This window comes from Prunus avium, chromosome 2 (assembly GCF_965620075.1).
Source record: "Prunus avium chromosome 2, drPruAviu1.hap1.1, whole genome shotgun sequence".
NCBI classification, from domain to species: domain Eukaryota; kingdom Viridiplantae; phylum Streptophyta; class Magnoliopsida; order Rosales; family Rosaceae; genus Prunus; species Prunus avium.
The window spans coordinates 25283709-25308907 of NC_142285.1; the positions used below are offsets into that span (position 1 = coordinate 25283709).

The 25199-nt window shown below is 35.5% G+C and overlaps 2 long non-coding RNA genes and 2 pseudogenes across 2 annotated transcripts; all 4 read right to left on the bottom strand.

The window, feature by feature from the left end:
• Positions 1-1069: 1069 nt before the first annotated feature.
• LOC148296719 (uncharacterized) lies at positions 1070-2708 on the bottom strand (annotated as a pseudogene).
• Positions 2709-17886: 15178 nt separating this feature from the next.
• LOC110769316 (acyl-CoA--sterol O-acyltransferase 1-like) lies at positions 17887-18878 on the bottom strand (annotated as a pseudogene).
• Positions 18879-19262: 384 nt separating this feature from the next.
• On the bottom strand, positions 19263-20077 carry LOC110769314 (uncharacterized). Its single transcript, XR_002528552.2, has 2 exons — positions 19628-20077; positions 19263-19503 (listed from the first exon to the last, which is right to left on the bottom strand). It is a non-coding gene; the product is annotated as an uncharacterized LOC110769314 (long non-coding RNA).
• Positions 20078-20780: 703 nt separating this feature from the next.
• LOC148296720 (uncharacterized) lies at positions 20781-22466 on the bottom strand. Its single transcript, XR_015833609.1, has 3 exons — positions 22219-22466; positions 21953-22083; positions 20781-21132 (listed from the first exon to the last, which is right to left on the bottom strand). It is a non-coding gene; the product is annotated as an uncharacterized LOC148296720 (long non-coding RNA).
• Between the last annotated feature and the right edge of the window lie 2733 nt (positions 22467-25199).

The window sequence follows — 25199 nt, forward strand, 5'->3', positions numbered from 1 at the left end:
ACGTCTTAAATATTTAACGTGGCGTATATTTACTTGAACTGACGTAAAACAAAACATAACCACGACCCTTTAGGTCACCACAGACGTTGAAAATTATTTTGACGGCTTGTACATAGAAACAAACGACGTGAATTTAACATTACACGTCGGTTAATTAAAATACCTGTCATGTTTAATCCATTTACTACGGCCTAGGAGTCACATTTTAAGACGTTGTTAGTAGTTTACAACGTCGGTGGTTGTAGACTTTGACGTGGTTGGCATTTTAAAAGTCTCTTTTGTGAGCCACTTAGACGTGTGTAATCTCTGAGACGTCATTGCTTTTATACTAACCGTCGTTAAAAAGTAATGAAATGCCTTGAGTTATGGATTTGACGTCAGTTATTTTAAAATGAAGGTCATGGTTATAATTTACTATGTCCCAAGAATTCAATTATTCGACGTTGTTATATGATTACATGTCGGTTAATTAATATACCTGTCATGTTTAATCCATTTACTACGGCCTAGGAGTCACATTTTAGGACGTTGTTAGTATTTTACAACGTCGGTTATTTATTTATTCCATGACGTGGCTAGTCTTTGTTAAGTCCCTTTTATAACCTTTTTTGACGTGTGTATTCTCCGAGATGTCAATTGTTTAATTATAACTGACGTGCAACAATGTTTTTACGACGTTAATCATCAATTGACTATATTCGTAAATTCGTCGGTTTGAACTCTGTCGTCGTGTTATACTTTATTGTTCGTCGTTGATTATTTTATTTACCGTCGTTGTTTTAAATATTTATTAACCGTTTTGAAATGAATTTTAATTAACCGACGTGTTTTCTTTTTCAAATGGCGGGTTTTATTTCATTTTTGCGTTGTCATTCCACGTCGGTTGTGAAAACCCGACGTTGGTTGTTTTGTAGACGTCTCTTTTTGCGATTTTTGTAACGTGACCGTCGTATTTTCAGATTTAACCGATTATTTTTAATTTTTGATTTGTCGTGCCCAGAGCCTGCAAAATGAAAATGTTATCGGAATTAAAATGATATACAGAGCAATGAATTAATGTCATACAATTAACTGCATAACTAATGTCATACATTACAACAATCAATCAATCCATATATCTTCACACCCATCTCTAATATTCTCACTCCCAAACTCACCCACTAGGTCATCAAATGTGTCAACATTTGGTATCCCTCTAGTAAATGGCTCACACTCAATTCTAATATCACCTAGCACATCATCACCAATAACATCATTATATTCTCTATTAGGCATTGATAACACTACCGACCAACCACGATGCATTGGGTCGTCAACAAAAAATACTTGTTTGACTTGAGAAGCCATAACAAATTGGTCATTCCTATGTCCAATTTTACTAAGATCTACAAGGATAAATCCAAGTTCATCGACTATAAGGCCTGAAGTGTTATCTATCCAATCACACCTCAAGACTGGGATTCTAAACTTTTGGTAGTCAAGATCCCAAATTTCTTGAATAACCCCATAAAAACCCATATTGGAGACAATAGGGTTTTTATCCTTGGCACTAGCAACTTGCATAGTATGTGCAAGTAAATAAACTCCACTATTTTGGATAGTTCGGACATCATCTAGTGCCTTGGTGTTAAATTTGACACCATTAATAAGATAGCTCCTATATGATGGCACTGCCATGCTTGGACCAGCTGCTAACCACCTCAAATTTTCTGATATGCCATTATTGTCTTCCCCATTAAATTCACTTTGAACCTGCAAATTAAACATATATCTTAATTCAATCTAACATATATATAGAAAGAAAGAAAATTCAAATAAGTTCAATATGTCATTCAATAACATATATACCTTAAAGCGTAGCCATTGAATGAAAGTGCTATTGTGCTTATCTTGTAGCCACTTTGTTCTCTTTCTAAATTTCGGATAAGTGGTCTTGATGTGGATCATATGTTCCCTACAATTGACACGAAAAAAATACGCATTACGGTCCCTTGTATATAAGATAAACATAAGGAGTAATAATATTTAAAATGGCTACATATGAAAAATTAAACTCATACATACTCGATATAAGGTAGGACTTCCTCCGTATTCTCCAAGACATATAGATGTGCCTGGTTCAACAAGTCCATATCAACTAAGCTCACTGTGCAACCTGATAATGGCTTTGAAACTCCCATATTCTGGCTTGAAGGCACTCCAACTGTACTAACATCAGATAAATGCTCGGTACAAAACTCTACAGCTTCTTCAGTTATATACCGCTCAGCAATTCAACCTTCGGGACGAGTACGATTCTGAACATACCCCTTTAGCACTTTCATATATCTTTCAAACGGATACATCCATCTAAAATGTACTGGCCCACATAGACGAACTTCTCTGACAAGATGTACTACTAGATGAACCATGATATCAAAGAATGAAGGGGGAAAGTACTTCTCAAGTAAACACAAAGTAACTACTACATCTTCTTCCAACTTATCTAGCTTGGAAACATCTACCATCTTTGCACATATAGCATTGAAGAAGAAGCACAATCGAGTTATTGCATACCTTGCAGGCTTCTCCAAAACAGAACGAGTTGCCACAGGGAGCAATTGTTGCATCAAAGTATGACAATCATGAGATTTAAGGCCAAGAAGTCTTGAATCTTTTAAAGATACAAGATTTTTTATATTTGAAGAATAACCTTCAGGAACCTTCATACCATAAAAAGAATTGCAAACCGCTCTCTTCTTTGCTCTTGACAAATTCCAAGGCCCTGGAGGCAAGTGAGTACGTCTTTCTCCATACTCGGGTTGCAAATCAATTTTTACCCCCATGTTCAATAAGTCTAACCGAGCAGCAATCCCATCTTTATTTTTTCCAGGGATCTCTAGTAATGTACCAATGATACTATCGTAAACATTCTTCTCAATGTGCATAACATCTAGGGCATGCCTCACAGGGAGGTATTTCCAATACTCAAGATCAAAGAATTTTGATTTCTTCTTCCAACAAACTCTGTCACCATCATTCTCACCAACACTTCCCCCATTTTTCGAGCCCCATAAGTAATTAATATCTTCAACCATATGCAGCACTTCTTCTCCTATTAATGGCTCGGGAGGCATGCCATATTCAGGTTTCCCATTAAAAGCTGCACGTTGCCTCCTATATGGATGATTGATTGGTAACCACTTTCTATGCCCAATGTAACAAATTTTGTGGCCATTTTTCAACCTGTGACTAGGTGTATCATCGCCGCATATTGGACAAGCTTTATATCCTTTAACGACACAACCAGATAAGTTTCCATAGGCAGGAAAATCATTAATTGTCCACAGTAATACACCTCTGAGTGTAAAGTATTCTCCTATGTGGGCATCATACACTCCTCTAATCCCATCCCACAGAGATTTCAAATCATCAACAAAGGCTCTAAGTAGACGTCTATATCATTTCCGGGCTGTTTAGGACCGGAAATCAGTAAGGTCAACATCATGAACTTCCGCTTCATGCATAGCCATGGTGGGAGATTATATGTAACTAACATAACTGGCCAACAACTGTATCTGCTACTTAAAGAATTGTGGGGATTGAATCCATCAGATGAGAGAGCCAATCTCAAGTTTCTTGGCTCATTACCAAAGTCGGGCCATTTTTCATCAACAAGTTTCCAAGACGGGGAATCCGCTGGATGAGATATATAACCGTCAACTGATTTTCTTGCAGCATGCCAAGTCAAACTCTTAGCTGTCTTATGTGATTGAAACATCATTTTCAACCTTAGAATTGGAGGAAAATACCACACCACCTTCGCTGCCACACCCTCTTTCAAGAACCCGTCTTTGGTTTCCTTCCACCTTGAGATACCACAAGTAGGACAATTAGTTGCATTCTCATACTCCTTCCGATACAAAATGCAGTCATTGGGACATGCGTGGATTTTCTCATAACTCATCCCTAAAGCAGACAAAGTCGTTTTTGCCTCGTACATAGAGGAAGGTAGTGTATTTCCTTCTGGAAGAAATTCTCCTTGAAGTATCAATAATTCTGTAAAGCAAACATCACTCATCCCATGTTTTGCTTTCAAATTATATAACTTAACCAAAGCCGACAACTTCGTGTACTTACTGCAACCAGGGTACAAGGGTTCATCGCCATCCCCAATCACATTGGCAAACTCATAAGGATCAGATCCAATATTGGCAAAATCATTATCATCCATCCCTAATTCTTCAGAAACATAACTGAACCTACTTTGCTCATCTTCTTCCACATTTCTACTAGCATTGGTAGTCCATGCCCAAGGTTCTCCGTGCCATCTCCAAATCTTATAGCTTTGGTCAATTCCATTAAAGTATAAGTGTTCCCTTATAATTCCAACCCCAAACAATCGAATATTCCCACATTTAACACATGGACAACGAATCTCAGTTGTATTTCCAAGATTTTCTGACGCAAAATTCAAAAATCCTTCCACCCCTAACTCATATGCCTTCGATCTTCTATCCGCATGCATCCATGACTTATCCATCTCACACTCTATAAAATTCATATAAATATATATTAAAGGGGAAAGACCAGCAATGAAACACTACCTCATTCAAATAGCAGAGAACAAAATGAAAATTAAATATAAAACATGGACAAGACGACGGTTTGAACAAAATAATCGTCGTTTAATATAAATTCAGACGACGGCATCTATAGTCACCGTCGTCATCAAGATACCCAAATCCAGAAATTTGAACGGGGTTCTGGTAACCTAAAGACGACGTTTAATGGAGAAACAGTCGTCTTTAGGCTACCAGTTGCGGCTTAAAACTCAGACGACGGGAGTAAATGAACAACCGACGTATAATAAACATTTGGACGACGGTTTGATCCGTCAACCGTCGTCGTAGTTAAAAAAAAACAGCTTAAATCTCCCATCCCCATTCCTTTTCCAAGAACCCATGGCCAAACAAACATAAAAGAACCCAAACAAAGAGCAATTATTACAAGAATGCAAACACCAAAACATAAAAGAACCCTAATATAGCTACCAATTAAGAACCTATAGCTACCAACGAAAACATTTATGGATTTAAGAAGAGATTAGGGTTAAAGGGACTAGGGTTGTACTTACATGGATATTGAGAGAGAGCTGCGAGAATATAACAACTGCTTGAGAGAGAGCTTGGAGAATCTACGTACCCAATGCTTTGAGAGAGAGCTTGGAGAATCTACGTACCCAATGCTTTGAGAGAGAGCTGAGAGAATATAACAAAAGCTTGAGAGAGAGCTGAGAGAATTAGGGTTAAAGGGACTAGAGTTGTACTTACATGGATATTGAGAGAGAGCTGGGAGAACATAACAACTACTTGAGAGAGAGCGAAAACTTTCAGACAAATTTATGTTGAAGAGAGAGAATGAACTATTTGAGGGTTAAAGGAAAATTCTGAAAATTTTAGGTCGCGGTCAAAAATTTTAAAGTACCGCGTTTCTCAACGATGACGGTCAATACTTACATGGACGTCTAATGCTTACTTACAACGGCGGTTTCTATATAAGACCGACGTTGTAAACATAACGGACGTCGCTATTTAATAACCGACGTAGTAAACCGAATTCAATTAGTCTTCGTTTATGTAGTTGACCAAAAACAGAGGGAGAAAACCGGCGTCGTTTCAAAAAACCCTAAACCCTAAATTTTACAATAATTTTAAAAAAATACACAAGTATGAGAAAAATGAACTGAAAATTGCTATGGACTCCTTACAACAATGCCTTCTACAATAGTAGGCTAAAATATGGATTTCATAATTTTGAATTTATGGGCACCAATGGATCACATAAACTTTAGGGTTATGTTATGTAAAGTATAAGGAGTACCATGCTTTGTCTCTAAATTTGTTTGAATTTTGTTATCATTTGAACTTTGAAAACTAAAATTACATTTTTCAGGCCATATTTCAATGCTTGGTAGTTTTCAGTTTAATTTTTGGATTTAGTTTTGAATTTAATATGGAATTAAATAAAATATAAAAGTCATTAAAAATTAAATGAAAAATGACCTATCCAACGTTGTATGCTTTTACAACGACGTTAAACATCACAAACTGACGTCATAAAATTATTAGACGTCGAAACTAATAGAAAATGACGTCTTTTTTTGGATAACCGACGTGGATTCACTACTACAAAAAGTGAAAAAGACGACCAGAAAAAGACGACGGTAGAAGAAAAAACCGTCGTTGTGTGTAAAAAGACGACGGTAACAAAAAAACCATCGTGGATAAGTGACTTAAACAACTAAAAAACGGAGGTACTATTGAATATTTTTTTATAACGACGCACACAAATAAAAAAGCGTCGTCTTATTAAAAAGGTTTTCTTCAGAGTTAAAATCTGACCAAAAAACGACGACAGCAGATATGACAAGCGTCGTCTTTTAAAAATCAAGTGTCCTTTTTTTGGTAAAGACATGGTTGTTTTGAAAAAACTGTCGTCTATTATATGTAAAGATGACGGTTTTTTTTAAAAAGGATCGTCTATTATATGTAAAGATGACGCTTTTTTGTAAAAAAGGGTCGTCTATTGTGAAGTAAAGATGACGGTTTTTTTTTAAAAAGGGTCGTCTATTATATGTAAAGATGACGCTTTTTATAAAAAAAACCGTCGTCTATTATATGTAAAGACGACGGTTTTTTTTTAAAAATGGTCGTCTATTATATGTAAAGATGATGCTTTTTTTGTAAAAAAGGTCGTCTATTGTGAAGTAAGGATGACGGTTTTTTAAAAATGGGTCGTCTATTATATGTAAAGATGACGCTTTTTTTTAAAAAAAAAACGTCGTCTTTTAAAACAAGCTAAAAAATGGCCGCTTAAGTGAATTTGCGCTCGACAAATTTTCAAATTTTCACCCGTCTTTGAAAACCTCATCTCTCATTAACAAGCGTCGTCTTTTAAAACACGCTAAAAAAAGGCTACTTAAGTGAATTCACGCTCGACAAATTTTTAGATTTTCCCCCATCTCTGAAAACCTTCTCTCTCCCTCCTTGAAACCCTCCTGCACTCCCTCATGAAACTCTCTACAAAATCATCAAAAAATTGATATCAATGAAAGAGTTGAGAGATTTTCGCAGATCCATAAGATGTAGAGGGAGGTTCTGTATTTGAGAATCAAAGCTGGTTGAAAGGTTTGATTTGAAAGTCACCTAATCTCTCAATACCCTTCTATATCTTGCTAGTGAATTCTGGATTAGTCTCTTTGCGTTTCTAGTATGTTCTTTGTCTCCCTGATTTCAAATTTTCTGTCTCTCTTGATTTGTCTGGTTTGTTTACATATATTTTTTTTATATTTCTGGTTTCTTTTTAGATTTTCTGATTTGATTATTAGGAGATGAGGAGGAAGCTCGCATATTTATAACTTTTTCTTTTGCAGGTTTTCTATGTGAGTCGTATGTTTTTTTGTTGTTGAAAATTTGTTACCTTCTCATTTCACTATCATTTTATTTATATATTTTTTCTTTTGCGGGTTCTCGATGGTCTTTTTTATGCTCATTTTACAAGTTTTCTATGGAAATATGGTCCAATGGTAAAATTTCTCTTCCACCTAATTTTTTATGTTTATAATCTTAACTTTTTTTTCTCTCTTTGTCATTTTGATTTATTTATAGGGATGATGGAGGAGACTTCAGTTGTGCATCATTTGTATGTTTGGATGAGGAAGGCTTGGATTAGGAGTTCATAGGTCTTGTTAGGAATTATGTTTGTTGTAGAATAAAGATTGGTTAACTATGTAATAACTATTGAATCTTCAAGTTTCATGAAAGAAACTATTTTTGAGTGTATATATTCATTAATAAAGCATTATGGTTGGTTTTCTAGTTAAAATCGTTGTATAGCATCATAGGAAATCAAAAAGAACTCAAATGTAGCAATTTGGGAACTTATTAGACGACGGTTTTTATAATAAATCATGATCTTTACAGATAATTAACGACAATTTTTATTAAAAAAAAAGGTCGTCTATTATAGGTAAAGATGACGTTTTTTTTTTTAAAAAGGGTCGTCTATTATATGTAAAGATGACGGTTTTTAAAAAAAATGGTCATCTATTATATGTAAAGATGACGGTTTTTTAAAAAAAGGGTCATCTATTGTGAAGTAAAGATGACTGTTTTTTAAATATCATAAATAAACGTATAAAAGCATTACAACGATGGTGGATCCCCAAATAGACGGCGGTCGATTTAACGACGGATTTCAAAGCATTACAACGACGGTGGATCCCCGTCGTCTATTTCTTTTTTTGTAGTGGTGATTATCGTATTACCACGTCATTTTAGTGTATATAACCGACGTTGTTTAAATATACAAAGGCGTATGTTTAAGAATATCCGCCTTTGTATATTATTAAGACGTCGATAAGGTTATACTAACCAACTTAGTATATAAGTACAAAATTCATTTATACAAGATGAATTAATTATAAACCGTCGTTTTTATGACTATTACATGTCGTTTTTAAGAATTGCCGTCGATGTTATATTTCCAGTTACAGCAAGACGACCATTGTGTACACGTATGAGACGTGTAAATTAGAATCAGACGTCGGTGTTTGGGAACTAAACAAGTTTTAAAACAAAATTTAATTTTTTTGATGTTTGTTCGCTTGATTACAACAAAATATTTATGTACATTTTAAATAAACTAAAATAAACCTAAACATTGTTCATAAATATTTATGTACATCAATTATCCTTCGGTAATAAGTTGTTCACGTATTCTGCCCATTCATGCCTAATTTCGTCAATATCCTCTTGTTCATACTGAACTTTATCTTTTTTCTTCCCAAACTGCAAAATAAACCAAAAAACCGACGTGTTATAAAGATACAAACGACAGTTTTAAACAAAAATCTGACGTAGTAAAATAAAGAAAGTATATCTAAAATTTTGCGTTTTACCTTATTCTCGAAATTTAGGTCTGGATCATGAATTGTGTCTCTCATGAATCGCATCACGTAATAGCCACACTCTACACTTGTTGGTTGTTCAGGAGTGCCGTGTGGATTTTTCCAAATGGCCTGCTGTTTACGTGAATTTTTGTTTATATGAATGTTAAACATTTTAATTGACCTGTTATACAAGAAAACAAAGGGTGTTAATGACAAAACAAAAAATTTAAATACAAATAGTAACCGTCGTGGTAAATCAGTCAAAACGACGGAGTTTTTTTAAAAAAAGACGTGATATTTTGTTTCAAACGGCGGTAAAAACTTACCGTCGTTGTATAACATTATAATGTCGGTAAGAGTAAAACGTCGTATAACAAAAAATTGAGCAGAAAAAATTAAAACGTTCTTAAATAAAACCCAAACAACGTGGTAGTATGATTGAAACGACGTTTTTAAGAAAATACGGACGTAATAAATTATTTAACACGTCGGTAATAACGTACCGTCGTTATATGTTCATTATAACGTCGGTATTATTAAAAACTGTCGTATATTTAAATACTTTAAAGGAAAAAAAATCTTAGATCAGAAGAAATCAACTTACGTATTCACTATATTTTTCATGTCATCGTCAACCATGCGTTTTGGCAGTGAATTCATGTAATAGGCAGTCTCCGTTGCTGGTCTCACAATTACCATCACCCAATGACCCCTGCACATAATGATTCATATAGGTTAAATAGTAGTACTACAAAGAAAAATATTACAAGCTTAGAAAAATACTTTAAACGGTACTAACCCTGGATTATAAGGGACCAAGAAAAATTGATTCCCATCTGCTGTGTTCAGGCGGTTTGACAGGTTTTTGATTCTGTCTGATATTGATCCAGATTGAGAGCTCACTAGCCCAGGGTCCACGAGGCCAACAAGGTTTACCATATTTGCCATTTTTAAATAGTCAAATAGGAACCTAAATATATGAAAGTCAATTCAATGAGATTTTAATTTAAAAGAAAGGGAAATGTAAAACAAAATGGGATTTTAATTTACCTCATGTATACTGATATCACTGTGGTTGCAATCTCAACCATGGAACCAAACTGCAAAATATCATCAGGTAAGAGGAAGGTATCATGCTCAAAGACAAACACTTCCTTGGGCATGTGAACTGTCACAGCCTCCTTAGTAGGCAACAACTTGGTCTGGACGTGTTGGCATAAGGCTAACAGAGGAGGTGGCATGTCTAGCTTTAAGAGATCCTGTTACAAGAAATACATAAAGAAATATAAGTTAGTTTGTGTGTGAACTAAAATAAACGACTCTAACTTAACCCAAAAAACAGACGTGGTATATAATATAAACGATGGTTTCTAGTAAATACTGACGGAGGAAAGGTTATACACATCGGTAAATACATAACCGTCGTTGTGTGGAATTTATAACGTCGCTATACTATAGAAAGGTCGTCTAATTAAAATGCAGTTAATGAAATCATGAAATAGACGACGGTTTATAAGAGAGTTAGACGATGGCAGAAAACACAGTCGTTATTTTTAATGTCCAATAATTTGCAAAACAAGTAAAAGCGTCGTGGTATTTAACTAAAAACGACGCGTCTTGTCAGAAGAAGACGTATAAACCGTCGTTATTTTAAATTTTAACGTCGGATATTAAAAGGAGCAACGTCTATTTAAAATTTAAAAGTCAGAAATAGAAAATAGCAGAGATTTTACCGTGTCCTCTGTCTGTTTTCCAGTAGTATCAGTTTCAGGCTTCGGATCTTCTAATTCCAAAGCTAGGGGTCTGATACCAGAGCAGCTTGCCTTATCAGACATTGGATTTTTTGGGCTTTGATCTTGAGGGGGTAAAGTAATTGGAGGAATTGGGGTTTTGGGCATCTGGCTGGGATCAAAATTAGGAACTACTGTACGGAAATATGCCAACATAGCCTCCCTCTCTGCTCTGACTGCTTCCATTATAGTTTCCCATGACTTCGCCTCAATCCTCAAGGTCTCTTCTCTGACTGCCTCCCTCACACTTTCCTTCAATTTGTCACCAAGTTTCACTCTCTGCTGTTTCGGCAAATTGAAGAACTGAGTTGGGGTAACGCCAGCACCAACTCCTCTGACTCTCCCACCATGCTCGGGGGTTCCCAAAGCAAGAGTCAAGACATCATTGGTCCCGGAGACAGTCAGAGTGCCTTCGGAGACTTACTTTTGCAAATCATCCTAAAAGAGAGAAAGAGAGATTGTTAGAAACTGAGCAGGGTGTAAAACAGATAAATAAACCGACGTTGTAAATTATAAACAACGACGGTTTTCTTAAATTACTGACGTAGTATTAATTTAAAACATCTGTATTTAAATACCGTCGTTGTGTATAATTTACAACGTCGGTTTATAAAAATCCGTCGTATATTCTAAATAAAACATATTTAAACATAAATCAAAACCGTCGTAGTATTTAAAGTAAGACGACGGACTATTGAACAAATAGACGTAGGACTTAATTTCATACGGCTGCACAAAATTACCGTCGTTGTATATACATTCTAACGTCTAGATAAGATAAAACCGTCGTAAATGTTAATGAAGAAGTGAAAAAACTCGATTGAAATATTCATTCTTTTCCAGAAATTGTGCACCACAAATTTCAGTGAAATAGACAGAGAGAGGGAGAGTGTGTGCGTGAGTAAACTTAAAACAAAAATACAGTTCATAGAGGAATTTAATCCGTCGTATTAATTCTATCTAGACGTCTACTTTATTCAAAAACCGACGTCCTATTCATTTTTAAACGTCGGTAAATTAAGCCCGTCGTGGTGTTTATTTTATAACGTCGCTTATTTAAAGATAAACGACGTCTATACCAAAATAAAACACTCTGTTTTTCAAATTTAGAACAGAGTTAGTGAGACTTACGATTATTTTTGCCTTCTCTGCAACCTTTGGATCAGGGATGTTTCCTGTTTTATCTTCTCTTGCCTTCTTCCATAGAACAGCTCGATCAATTTCTTCAATATCGGGCATGGTTTCTACCAATTGGTCCTCCAAACCAACATACCCTTTTCTAGACAACCTATGGTTGTACTCCAATTTCTCCCTCCTCTCTTTCTGCTCATCATGCTTAGCCTCAAAATCTGGGGTTAACCTTGAAGCTACGAAGGCATCCCATTGCGATTTCTCTATGAACTTATAAAGCGCAGGGGTTTCTCTTAACCTTTCCCTGTCATGTGCGAATGGAAGGATATAATGCTTAGTTACGTTATACTTGAAATCCTTCCATTTTTTGGCGGCAGATGACAAGACCATGTTCTTGTACGTATCCCCAATAACATAGGACATTTGAACAGCTTCCCAAATCTGTTCCCTCACGTCCTTGGGTATTTGAGTCCATTTCTTGTCCACAAGAGGGACTCTGGTGCGTTCCAAAACACCAATGTAAGACTGCATCTCAACAGCAGCCTTGCCATGTGGTTTGCCCTTTTTATTGAACTCAACCACAGGCTTAACCTTCTCAATTTTCCTCTTCACAACACGGCTCATTGTGCTGATACCGCGGCCGGATTTTGGCTCCTCAACAAATGTGGCTGTGCTCGAGTCTTTCTCGGAGGTTGAGGCAAATCTCATCCTCTTCGAGGGTTTGCTTTGAGTTGATTTTTCTTCTTCCACTTGAGCCTTTGAAACTGATTTGGCTTCATCCCCTTGTGCCTTTGAACCTGATTTGGCCTTTGACGCTTGAGCTTCCTTGTTTTGAGATTTCGAAACCATTTTTAATTAATCTGCAAGGAAAACAACGTCGGTTATTAAACAGAAACGACGTAATAATAACAAAACAACGACGGTAACACTAAAACAGCGACGTCCTATTAAACAGTCTCTTAGACCATGTATGGAAATAAGACGACGGTTTTATATCTTTCATGACGTAAATGTGTATACACTACGTCGGTTACTCATAATAACCGACGTGGTTTAAAATTTACAAAGACAAAGACAAAACGATTGTTCTTCTCCCATAAGACGACGGTTTTATCTTGTTACCGACGTATTAATTGTCACACCATGACGGTTTTTAACCACCGTCGTGTGTCCATTCTATCGTCAAAAACAAGACAGAACTGTCGTCTTTTGGCGTCGTGAAAGTATCGACTTATGTATTTAATACAAACCAGTGAAAGATTTCCTCAATTTGACAGAATCTTGTTTCCAGACAACGATGACATTCAAATGAAATGTAAAAAAAGGGAAGAGAGTGAGAAAAAACCTTTGGCGTGCAAAGAAAGTTTCCTTCCGACGAAGACGAAGACGAAGATGGTGATTTGGAGATGAAGACGAAGATTCAGACGATGATGCTGCTTTTGGGAAATGAGAGGGAAACTACGACACTTTATCGGTGAGAGAAAACCGTAAAATATTAGGTCAGGTGACGAAAAGTTTATATATTTTCCCAGAGTTCAATACAACGACGTTTTTATTAAAAAACGCCGTATTATAAAGTTATAACGACGGTAAATAATTCATAACTGACGTGGTTATCACAACTGCCAAACGACTTTTGGAATTCCGATGTGGTTATGACAGCGCTTTTTTATCTAAACTAACGTTGTACTTCGAAATTCAACGACTGTGAATTTTAATAAACCGACGTGGTTACTTTGGGGTTCTGAAAACGACGTCGTTCTCTTTTTAACACGCGCCAAATGACTTTTGGATTTCCGATGTAGTTATGACGGCACTTGTTTATCTAAACTGACGTTGATTATTCAAATATGACGTCGCTATGTATATTAGAACCGACGTGGATATTTACGATAATTTGTTTAAATATGATTTTTTCACGCGTTTTTTAACTCTCAGTTTTCAATTAGGGTTGCAGAATGATTCCTCACAAGAAATTGTCTTTCTGAAAGCAAATGGGTTTGCAGAATGATTCCTCACAAGACCAAGCATGGGTTTGCTACATACATCCTCCTGTATAGCAAGGGTGGAACCAGCCTTAGAACTTGCACATCAAGCTTCTTCCCAACTTCTTCCCAGCCCCCACTCTCCCCACCCCAAAGGCACAACCCACAACAGGTTCTAAGGCTGGTTCCACCCTTGCTACACAGGAGTTTTGAAGTTGATCACTGTGGAAAAGGGGACTACAATGTAACCAGGAATCGAGGAGTGAGCTTTTCACACTTTGTTGATTTTGATGTTCTGAAATTAGTAGATATTCATTTGTGGCTGTGCAGGAGCTTGAGAACAAGAGGAAGGAGAGGGCCCAGCTTGCATATGAGAGGAAGAAACAGTTGAACAAGCTGAGGGTGAAGGCAGAAAAGAAACCACGATGTATTTGCCAAATTTGTGTACATATATTGTGTAAATATTGATCAATATTTAACACAAAGAGATTTGCCTTTTAAGATGAAAATGTTGTTGAGGATTGATAATTAAATTTTGTTTTGTGTTAAGAAAGATATTACCAAAATAAAAGAAAAATTAATTAATTTTAAAAAGTTATAAAAATAAGACGGCGGTTTACAGAGAAGGCAGATGTATAAATTGAAAACATACGATGGTAATTTGAACTTAGGACATGGTAAATAAACACGACAGTAGTGTTGTAGGTACCGTCGTAGTATACTCCAAAATAATAAGTCGATAAATTAATCTCTCGCGTCATGGTATATTATTTAACACGTCGTTTTTTTGTAATATACCGACGTGTATTACATTACATTATACAACGTGGATTCCATAAAATTATACAACGTGGATTCCATTAAAGAATAACCGACGTGGTTTTTTAAATTACACGGCGGTATGTCTATAAGCACCGCCGTAAGTTTAAAAGATTTATTGTATAAATTTGACTCTTTCTTTCAGTTTCAGTTTTCATTTAGGGTTCCAAGTTCTTCTGGTCTCTCTGGAGGCTCGTCTTCCTCTCTCACATACACACATACATCATCAGGATCCAAAGATCTCAAAGGTAAGATATCATACCTCTTGGGATCTCATTTTAATTTTCGTAGGCTACCAAAATTAAAAAATAATTAAAGCTTAAAAAGAAATAAAAATTAAGACGGCTGTTTTCAAAGAAGGCACCGTCGTAGTATACAGACGTGGATTCCATTATATTATACGCCGCGAATTAAGAACAGTTGGTCGTGTTTAGTTAGGAGTTAACACGACAGCTTTTTTGTTAAACCGTCGTCTTTACTTTCTACGTTGGTGGATTCATACATGCTGTCGTTGTTTTTTGGTCAGATTTTAACTCTGAAGAAATCCTTTTTTTAAAAACGACGCTTTTTTATTTGTATGCGTCTTCTTTTAAAAATATTCAACAGTAAGGCACTTATCCACGACAGTTTTTTTTATACCGTCGTCGGTTTAAATACAACGACGGTTTTATGTTATGCCATCGTCTTTTTCTGGTCGTCTTTTTCTCTTTTTGTAGTAGTGTGGCCATTTGATCATGCTACTTTACTTTTTTCCCATCACTTTTTTATTGATGAAAATGCATTGCTACTTGACTTGAAGTCAAACACATATATGTTTATCGCTCAACCATTCGATTTGATCATGCCTGTTCATAAATAGATAGCTCTCCAGCTTTAACTTCCATAGATGATTCTTTAGCTAAGACTGCACACAAAACATATCAAAACATTATGGGGAACGTATCGATTGGCATGCTCTCGAAACTAGTAATAGTTATGCTGCTGTTTCATCTTATGGTTGCCAACTTTGTAGACTCTTTGCATACACAATGTTTGTTGGGTTCGGGGGAATACGCTAGTGGGTACTTTAATAATCTGGCCCAAAACAGTGTCATTTTGCCCGAGTTGTTTTAAAAAATAAAAAAGACAGATGTACAGTGCCTTCTCTTTCAGCGATTTCGTCGAGCACCTGGTGTGCAGCTCCAAGAGGTCGCTCCAGCAGCTCCAAGGGACATCCAAGCCTATTTCCATGGCTTCCAAGAGGTCGTGCAACCCTGACGACCCCACTATGGCTCCGCCACTAACTGTCACTGAACATAAATTTCTTGTATCTTTATTGGCATTTAACTATTATAATTGAAGTAGGAATGCCTCATTCTAGGCAATGGTGGAACTATGAATTTTTCAACGGGTGGGCTAGCTAAAGTTATTGGCTTAAAATCTAATGATAATTTTTCTTGTACTTTCTAGTTTTTCTAGAAATAAAATATATATTAAAGCATATAAACTACGTTAGTTCATAGCTTCATAGACTAATTTCCAATAAGCTTTAACATAAAATAAATACATGTGAAATGCACCCAAAAACACACATAGTATCAAAATGAAAATATGTTCAACAACAAAATTGAAATTGTACATATTCAAGTTGTGCCCTATGATCCTTGAGAGAATTAAAATATTTTGTTATTGTGTATGAATCGATATTGTCAGCAATTATTTTTCAATGTAGACAATAATAGAAATTGCTATAATCTCATTCTTCATATGAACAGCACCACCCACCCTTTGGACTACCTAATTGAAAAGGGTGTCGTTAAAATGAATATTGGTGAAAACAAATTAAGAAAACAATAGGAAAAAACTAGGAAAAGGTAGAGAGTTAAAGTCATGAGTATTACTAAGCGATTATTTCTTAATTGAGCAAGCAAATTAATCTAAAATCACACTAAAATACAATTACTATATTTTAATTTTCAAAAAAGGCTCGCTAGAGCCCATGGTAGCTTTTAACTTGGTTGCTTCCAGGTAAGGAGGGAAGTAGTGTCCTAATTTGAAAGGAATATTCACTTGGAGCTACCTCTTAATAGTGGAAGATGTCCCCTAATTTAAATTCATTCATCGGCACCGGCAATCACTATATTGAAGACTTAGAATGTTATGATAGAAACGCACCAGAGAGGTTAATTTGTTGAGCTTTTCCACTGAAAATAAATTACTTAGGGCCCGTTCGGTAATGTTTTAAGGGGTTGTTTTCATTTTCAGAGAACAAAAATGAGGCAAAAACACGTTCGGTGGCCCAAAAACAGAAAACACTGAGAATGCTTTCATAAAATGAAAACAAGTTCATGTGTACTTGTAGAAAACAGAAAAAAGTTATTTTCATTCTCATGGGAAACGTTTTCATAAAAATAACTCACATATTATTATTTCAAATTGTACTACCAGACACGTTTTCATTGTTTTTGTTTTCTGAAGATGTTTTCTATTAATCTACTAGACGCATTTTCATTTCTTGAAAATGCAAATTCATTTTCTTGTTTTCATTCTCTGAAAATATTTTAAGAAAACATTCTCTAAAAATGTTACCGAACGGGAAGCATCTGTGGTTTCCCAGTTGATGTATGTACCTTAATGGTTAAAAGAAGGCTTATTTACTGAAGTGCCCCCTAAAACTATGATCAAATCTCACTTTATCCTCTAAAAGTTTAAGTGGCCCAAAGTACCCCCTTAATCGATGTTTTAGGTCTCCCTTTACTCCCGTTGTCAAGTCCGTCAAAAAATTCTATTAAAAACATTGACGTGGCACGAGTGGGACCCGTTGTTATACTCCCCTATCCTGAGCGGGCTTACCTCACCGCCCACCATCACAACCCCTTCCTCTCCGTCTCTCTCCTTCTTGCACCCACCTCCAATGAAAACATGACTCAGACTTTGACAAACTAAAAAGTAATCAAACACAAAAACTAGAAATTTTCTAGAAAACAACAGTTTTCCAACCTGAAAATAATAGAGAACATAAATCCCTAAATTCTTTAAGGGTATACTAGTGATTTTCCTCTTGAACTTGTACCTACCTTTCAATTAACCCCCTATCCTTTTTTTTTATATAGAAAATTAAGGATATGAACTTCTTTTTTTCGCCAATTTCACCCCTCCGTCTAAATCCACAACATTTCATCCAATTTGCTGTTAAAAATGAGGGAAAAATGGTCATTTTGTACATTAAAAATAAATTAAAAATTAAAAATTAAATTAAAGGTATACTAGTTGCGAGCACTACGGGCAGTGGTGCCTAGTTGCGATTAATGACGCATCAGGGGATGTCGAGGGTGGGCTAGTAAACAGTGGGTCATAGGGCTTGTTGAATTGTGGCTCCAGCTCGATGGCTAGGAGGGCTCGAGCCAGGGTTGCAGTGACGGCTAGGATGAGTACGAGGAGCAAGTATATGTGCAAAGAATAGAGAAGCAATAGGGCCTTTGGATGGATTTGGTCACTGTAATCATAGGCACGCAACAAAATTCCAAAAAGCAGACCCTTTGTTACATAATTTAGAGGGACTTTATGGCCCTGTTTTGGCTTTTGGGGTAACTGGGTTTTCTTTGTTTTGGTCATTAATATGTGATTTTGGTGGAGATGGATGTTGGTTTAGTTTCAATTGGCCATCAATATGTGGTTTTTGGGGACCATTTTGGTGATTTGCAGGTGGGTTTTCTTTGTGTTGTTGTTGGCTATTTTCATTTTGGGTATTTTAGTGTGATTTTGTTGGAGAGGAGTTTTCTTTGAATTGGTTATTTTGATTTGGTGGTAAAGATGGGATTGAATCATTTTGGGTGTTTTTGTGTTTTCCTAATGAATTTTGGGGTGGGTTGTTTTGTTGGATCTTGATGGGAAGGCAAGCAACAACAACAAAGCGACCAAGAGAGATTGATGGGTCAAAAGACAAAGGTCCTTTACCAAAAGCCAAGAGGAAGAGCTTGAAGTTGGCAAGCCAAGAAATGAAAAACGATGTAACGCCCACAAGATCATGGAGGAGAGAAAGAGAGGAGGATAGAGAAAGAGACACACAATTGGAAGCAAACAAAGGAGTCTTGTGCAACCTTTGGGGACTAACTTGGCAGTGGCAAAGCAGTAACATAGACAAAGATAGATTGAGAGCCATACCTTGAAGAAGTTGGCTGTGTTGTGATGGGGTTGATGTGCTAGAGGAGATAGAGCTAGGGGAGGGGGGCGATAGGGTTGCTAGTTTAGTGTCTTCTTCTTCTTCTTCTTCTTCTTTTTTTTGGTGGGTTTGTGGTCAATTTTCTTATTTTTCTTCAATTTTTAAAAATAATTTAACTGAAAATTGGATGAAATGTTGAGGATTTAGACGATATGGGGGAAATTGGAGGGAAAAAAAAAGTTGATATCCTTAATTTTCTAAGTACTAGTCGGTATTTTGTTAAAAATAGTCGTTAATTGTATATAAAGAAGACGACATAGTGTTAAAAAGGTCATTGATTATATGTACAAACGGCGATTTTTCAATAAGTTTCCAAGCTGTTACATTATAGTTTTTTGTCTCTTATAATTCTATACAACACTTTTAACTAGAAAACCAATTATAATGCTTTATTAACGAATATATACACTTAAAAATTATTTCTTTCATAAAACTTGAAGATTCAATAGTTATTACATAGTCAACCAATCTTTATTCTATTACATTCATACTTCCTACCTATAATTAGAAATAAAGGAGCTAACAAATTCTACTAATGTGATCTGAAATTCATCAATTTGTTCTTGGGTTGACTTAGCTCTGCCTTCTTGCACATTTTCCAAGTTGTATTCCCCTCCCTTGTAACAATATCAGCAACAGCAGGTCCTACGAGACTTGCAAAATTAACATCAAACTCCACAAATACAAATCTGATCCAAATATATTTCATTCTAATCACTATGCTATCAATGTAGATAAAAACAAGTTATAAATGACCAAATTGTCTAACCTTCTCCAAAGATGTGATGGTCCAATGAGCCCCTGAATTTTGATTATCCTTTGAACATTTGATCTCAAGTGTACCACTGATACAATTAATTTTCAGTAATGAGATTGATATATATAATTAAAGTTTAAAGAGAATTCATCAAATCGAATGTTGGGAACTAGAGAGTGATGATGTTCTCTTTCTACAAAATATTTAGCAATTGTAGCTTCAGTAAAGTATTCATCTTGCAAAGTAGATAGAAATTCGATAATAAAAGGAGGAGAGATCTCAAGTCAATGACTTGTAGGTAGAAATAAGAAATTAAACCTCAATTAAGCACTAGTCTCATCTCCAATTCCACATTATGATTTATAAACATTTATAACCAACACTACAGCGTTAAAGCATGCAGTACACACTTGTAATTACCGAACATTGGACTCCATGATTGGTTAATTACATCTACGTAGACAGAACAGAACTAGATCTGCAATTACTCGGGAAAGACAAATCAGTCAGGTCATAGAAAATTAAAAACAAATAGAGGAATGCTAGCAACCTTCTCTCTAACCTTCTCCTTTGGACCTTCTCCATCTTTTGCTTGACATGTGTCATTCTCCTTACACTTAAAACAATGTTATTAATATATTATACAAGCTAACTTTTGCTTTCCAAGTTTGCCCTTATTAAATGTATTCAATTTATCCAAAAAAATTTCACAACTTTCTTACCATCTTATTATTATTTTTTTTAACGTCAATTATTTTAAAGAAAATGTCTGTTTTTTTTACAAAAAGAGAAAATGCCCCTTTTTATCACGTCAAGTTTAGACTTTTTTTTTTCTATCTAAACCCTTTGTGTTTTTTTAAAAAAAAAAAAGAGAAGGGGAAATTTCCTCTTTTTTTAAAAAGTAGACATTTAAAAAAATAATAATAATTGACGTGAAAAAAAAATTAATAAGATGGTAAGAAAGTTGTGAATTTTTGTGTGGATAAATTGAATACATTTAATAAGGGTAAACTTGGAAAGCAAAAGTTAGCTTGTATAATATATTAATAACATTGTTTTAAGTGTAAGGAGAATGACACATGTCAAGCAAAAAATGGAGAAAGTTAGAGAGAAGGTTGCTAGCATTCCCCAAACAAATAACCAATTACTCAAGTTCCAGCTGCTTACTAAAAAAATAGGAAAGAAAGTACGTCATCAATTCCACAAACTTATTCAAAGTATTTGATAATCATCAACAGTATGTTACACCATTCTAAGTAAACTTAATACTTGTGCCTTTATTTGACCCAATGTGCCGGATACTAGTAACAATTAGAACTCAAAATATCCTAGAGAAGATAATTCTACTCAGATGTAATGAGAGGTGATTTGCTTTTTAAACTGCAGAATACTCACAGCTTATCAACACATTTGGGTGGAAAATCTTGATCATGGAGCCAATAAAAGGAGATTTATATGGATATGCATCGGGACGGGAAGCTCAACTCGGATTTTCCAAACCCCGCCTTCATAAAGACCTGCAACCACCGCATCACATAGAGTATATTATACCAAAACGTGTTTTAAACAATGTCTAAACGAAAGCTAATAGGCATTAGAGCCTCAGCCACTAAAAGACTAGTGGAGAAAAAGGAAACATTAGTTTCCAAAACGCATTCATCTAAGAGCAAACTCAATTAATGTCTACCAAAAGACAAAGAAAGATGAAAAACTTTCCATTTATTGTCTCCACATTATAGTCACTCATCATCCTTAAAAACATTGAAAAATATATTAAACATAGCTTTATATTGTACAAGAGAGGAAGGCAGCAACATTATTTAAGTACTTGTACCAACAAGACTACTTTGGTATACCAAAAGGGAGGAATCTAGTCTTAAGAAACATAAGACCCAGATTACAAAGGTTGGAGAATACAGTAACCAACAACTTACAACTTCATGACATCCATTTCTATCCTCTTGTTTGGAGACAATCAACATCTTAACTTGATAAATTAAATTCCCAAACCTTTCATAAATATATCAAAATATAATCAACTTTTCAAGGAAATAAATATCAGAGAAATCAAATCTTTTAAACCATAGATTGGTTATACAAATATGGTATGGAGGTTGAAACTGAAACTGAATAATATTGAAGGCACTCGTATTTGACAGTTAGACCTAGTCTTTTTCTTCTATTGCAGCCATAATTCAAATTTAACCCCAATTTCTGGAAAACAGAGTAGGATGAACATCTATATAGAAATAATAGATAAATAAATAAGAGAGAAACTAAGATAATGTATGTGAAAAATATTAGATTGGAAGCAATAAAGAAATACTAAAAACTTACAAAAAACCAAACGCAGAGACCTTCAAAAATATTAGTTTTGCATAATCCTTCCAACTCATGGGCAGCAACTAATTCGATGTCGTCTCTGTACAGACCAACTCTGGCTACTACGTCGCCAATCCTTTCAAATCCTTCACCACAACAAATTTCCACAGCCCAAATAAATCGAAACCCTTACTCTAGAATACCTTTTTCTCTATATGGAATTGGGAATTAGAGAAAATGAGAGAGAGAGAGAGAGAGTTGGGGGGGGTGAGGAGACTAACCTTGAAGATGTTCAACGAAACCCGCAACAAAACTCTAAGACATGAATTTGGAAACAGAAGTAACACGAGGGAGATGCAAGCTCAAAGAGCTTGGTGACATGGAGAGCGTGAGGGAGATGGTGACCTCCGTGACCTGAACGGCGTGACAGAGATGGTGATCTCGACGAGTTCTGTGCCCTGGACGGCGCGACGGAGATGGTGCTTCATAAACCCTAAACGTAAGAGAGAGTTGAGAGAGAGAGAGAGAGAGAGAGAGAGAGAGAGAGAGAGAGAGGGTTTTCCCAAAAGCTCCGCGCCCGTGAACTTAAGTGAATATTTGTTTAGCGCCTCTTAAAAACACGACAGTTCTAATAAGGTACAGTCGTCTTTTTAAAATCAACCCAATGTATGGGTGTATTAGGTACTTTACAATGACGGTTTTATAACATACGTCGTTTTTCAAAACATCAAAAACTGTCGTCTTTTGGGTGTCGTAGTTTAACATAATTGTAGTAGTGTCACTTTAACTTTCAGTGGGTAAAGTGAGATTTCACCATCATTTCAGGGGGCACTGCAGTAAATAAGCATTAGAAAGAATACAATTCCTGTACATACCATGTCAATCCCACTTGACATATTTGATTTCTGCCTGATTGGGTTACATGGAGCTTTGCAGAAAGTAGCTTCAGAATTTTAGGTAAAACGAATTGTGATAGTATTGTGACAATTAATTACATGAGTACGCTTATTTAGCGTACATGAATAAAATATTCCAAATATATTTAAGCCTTCTTTCGTTGTCGGTTGGACTGATTGAGTGTTTTTGAGGTACAATGTGCAAACAAGTAAGATGAGGACGAAGAAATGCTGATGATGCGAACAAAACGACGACCATAAACGTATATCCCATACAATAAAAAAAAGATACATGAGTAAACTTATTTTGCGGAAAAAAGGGTTCGTAATATTTTGAACTTCACAAAGAACGGAATGGAGTCATTGGTTGCTGTGGAAAATAGTACTATTTTGTCTTTCAATTGTTGAAGAACCTTAATTACAACAAAATTGAGTTCGTAACGAAACAACATGTTGAAGTCAATTTTTTTTTTGGGTAATAAACATAATAAAAATGATACTTTAACATAGCATATATCTCATACATAATTTCTTATTAATTTAGTTCTCCAGTTCTAAAATTGAAAATGTAGGAGAAGTTGTAATTTCAATACATCAGTTTCAAACTTGTGTACTCTTTGCTAAAGCTCTAGGATTCTCGACATCGAGTTTTAACAAAAGAGTCGCATTGAAGAATATATCACGGCATGTTTTTTCCTTCAAACAAAAGATCATTGCAACAATCACCTGTTATCATCCCACCATCAAAAATACTTCCGCCAACTTCCCAAGCGCAATTAATGGAGATATGTTTGCATTCAACCAAGGTCTCTGAATTTAATGCCTTTGGGGTTGGAATTGCGATAGAAGGCGTGGGAGAAATTGTAATTTCAATACATTGGTCCCAAACTTGTGTACTCTTTACTAAAGCTCTAGATTTGTTGACAATGTGTTTGGAGGCAAGAACAGAGTTAAAGAATAGATCATGGCAACTTTTGCCTGCAGACACAAGCTCATAGCAACAACCATATGTTACACTCCCACTTTCGAAAATAATTGCACCAACCTCCCGAGCGCACTTAGTGGAGATATGTTTTTTACATTCATCCACTTTTTTCGATTTTGAAGCCTTTGTGTTTGGAATTGTGATAGAAGATGCGGGGGAGAGTGCAATTCCAACACATCGATTCCAAACTTGTGTACTCTTTGCCAAAGCTTTAGATTTATCAACATTGGGTATAGACGCAAGAGCAGAGTTGAAGAATAAAGCATGGCAATTTTTGCCTACAGACACAAGCTTATGGCAACAACCATCTGTTACGGTGCCACCTTTGAAAATACTTCCACCAACTTCCCGAGTGCAGTTAATGGAGATATGTTTTTTACATTCATCCCAGATTTTCGAATTAGATGTCTCGAAAGTTGGAATTGCAAAAGTTGTGAAAATCATTATTGATGGGCTCGCCAAAAGCAAAATGACCAACATTGGGTACATATTTAGTGCGGCCATAGTGCTTTTTGGTACGATCGAGCTAGTTTTTGTTTTTTTTCGGAAAGGCGAAGAATTCTTTGATGGAGTTGAGTTTAAGAGTTTCTTTATTTATAAGAGTTTGCTATGATCCGAGTTATTTGGAATATGAAAACGCCTTAATATCTCATAAATACATAAACACTTTAATTCCTCTTGATTTTAAAGACGAGAGTTTCTTCAACTTACTTAAGTTACAATACATTTCCAACTAATAACTGCTTATAATTCAACTTTACTAATTGTACGACATTACTATTGTCCAACGTTTTATACGCTTGGTTAAAACTTTGTTGTCCTAGACAATGTTTTTGTACAACAACATGCACTGTTTAATTAAGTGTGTGTTGTTTTATGATTTCAATAAAATAGTGAAGCGCATTGAATTACTTTGTGTGATGAAATGGGATCCTTAATTATCTATCTTAATTATTCATTTGTTAGGACCTTTTTTTATTGAGAAGAGCGGTAATATACTAAACTCACACACACTACATTGATGGTAGGACTCGAACCTAGGACTTTGCATGAGGGAGCAATTGCCACTACATTTGTTGCTAGTGAATAATATTATTGTTCATTTCAAGCAAATTCATTTTAGTAAACCTATTCAATTATAACCAGCTACATTTGTCTCTAAACAATGGATTTCGTATATGTCTTTGCAAGTTATGACAACAACATACAACTAATCGAATCAATAAAGATCATTCTCATAAGTTTTAATATCCGAGTTTAGACGGTAAAGATGAAGTGATTTTATTTTATTTCTTTTCTTGTTGGGTATAATGCGAGCTAAACATATGTTGTTTGTTTGGAAGAATGGGGAGATAAAACAAGCATAGGCTTAATAAACTCT